Consider the following 2,160-nt stretch of genomic DNA (forward strand, 5'->3'; position numbering starts at 1 on the left):
ATGGTGGGAGGAGGCATGTAAGTATCTGTTTGTATGCGTGGGTTTTCTGTGAACTTCATGTCCTAATGTGTTATCAGATTTTTTGTAAACTAATACGTCCAAAAAAAGGCTAATGTCTTTTTTCTAGATAATGTCTAGATGTTCCATCAAGACATTAGCTATTACTGGTGACAATGGGAATCCCATTGCTGCCCCTGAGGTTTTTTCGTAGAATTGGTTATTGAACGAGAAGTAAGTATTATTGAGACATTGTTCTATCAAAGGTACAAGTTCGGAAGGGAAGTTTGTAAAAGATTTAATAATATTAATTTTATCCGAGATTGGTACTTTCGTAAAAAGAGATACTATGTCGAAACTCACTATAATGTCTTGGCGATGAATGTAAATCTGTTGTATCTTTTTAATAAAGTCAAATGAGTTTTGGACGTGAGTGATGGAGTTTCCTGTAAAAGGATTTAGTTTTTCAGCGAGGAAACGTGCTAGGTTGTAAGTTGGGATATAGTTTATTGCGCTGACAATCGGTCTGAGTGGAATGTTTTCTTTGTGGATTTTTGGGAAAATAAAGTTAATAATACAGTGAACCCTATATATGGGGCCCCCGATAGAGTTCTTTCGAGAATTGACGCAACGCCGCAAGTAGGGGTAAAAGGAGCTGCGCGGGGCGAGCGCCAGTCGCTCAGGCGTCAACAAACGAAAACGTTTTTTACGAAACGGCCTTCTATCTGGGTAATTTCCAACCAAGGTCAGACCGAAAATCGATCCAGAATCAGAGTTGCACTGTAATAATAATATAGACAATAATAGAGATCGTCTGTGATTCGTCATTAGTGCTAGAATATAAACGCTAGAACGTTATTGCTAGAACTGTTCAGGAACAGATCTCAATTTTTATTCTTGGTTTATTCTAGACAACATTTTGTAACAGGATTCTAGAACTTCGATATACACTATTACGACACAGTTCTAGAAAAAAACTTGAAACAAATGTTATAGAATGTATGTGATTGGTCAGTTCTAGAGCCATAACGTAAAAACTTTTCTGGAGCAGTTATTAATATTTGTCTCTACATTGTTCTAGAACACACTTATAACAGGGTTCTCGAACTTTGATATAACAGTATGACGGCACATTTTTAGAACAAACTGGGAACAAACGTTACAGAACATCCGTGATTGGACAGTTTGAGAATAATCACGTATCACGCAATCACGCATGAAAGTGAAACTGAGTCTCTCCTGCATCTTCTGCACTCGCCTGTTCTTTCGCGCTCCCACCACAATCTCGATGCAGTAGGTGGTGCCCTTCTGAGTTGAATTTCTGAAACTGCAGAAGATGGAATATAGACCGGTCCAGAATGTGGTCATTGTATGAATATTATACATATTTAATTCTTTCTCTCATTTCTTTTCTTAACATGAAAGGAACAAGATTGGCTCTTCCTTAACAGACTTTAATTCAATAAATCTAGTAAATAAAGCACGTTACATAACAAAGACCTATATAGAGGATCAACTGTATAGGACGCAACCCACTTCGAAAATGTGAATCTTATGTTGTTTATTTTATTACTGGAAACATGTTTTATACGATAAAATTCCAAAAAATGTTAAACAAATTAGGCGCCATTTTCTTTAAAACTGAGTTAAGAAAATTTTCAAATTTCTTTCAACTTAGTAAAACGTGCATACAGTAAGATCCAGTGTGTTAAGGTTTTTTTTATTAAAATGGTTTGGGAGTAAAAAACAATTAGGTGCATTTTGAAATTTCAATAAGAATTGTAACGCTGAAAGTGTACTGTTTTGGTTTTGGGGCTCACTTTGATTTGTCCAAGCACAGCTGGGGCCATATGTAGAATCGCTGGAATAAGCATATGTGTCTTCATTTCCAAGATGTTGAATAGTATTTATACCTGTTAGTTATACCTGTTAGTTTGTAGCTGGTGCTCAAACAAGGTATGGGCCAATTTTCGACGATTTAAAACGATGTTCTCGCGTTTTTTCGCATTCTTTACACTGGGAAGTTGTTAGCCCAATGCGACGTAGCTGACGTATCATTCATTGATTTTACCTCAAAAGCTGAGAAACTGATAGATTTACAATCGATTAACAAATTATAATAATTAAGGTGAAGTTCGTGTAATTATTATAAACAATAGATTT

Source organism: Belonocnema kinseyi, chromosome 4 (assembly GCF_010883055.1).
Source record: "Belonocnema kinseyi isolate 2016_QV_RU_SX_M_011 chromosome 4, B_treatae_v1, whole genome shotgun sequence".
Classification (NCBI taxonomy): Eukaryota; Metazoa; Arthropoda; class Insecta; order Hymenoptera; family Cynipidae; genus Belonocnema; species Belonocnema kinseyi.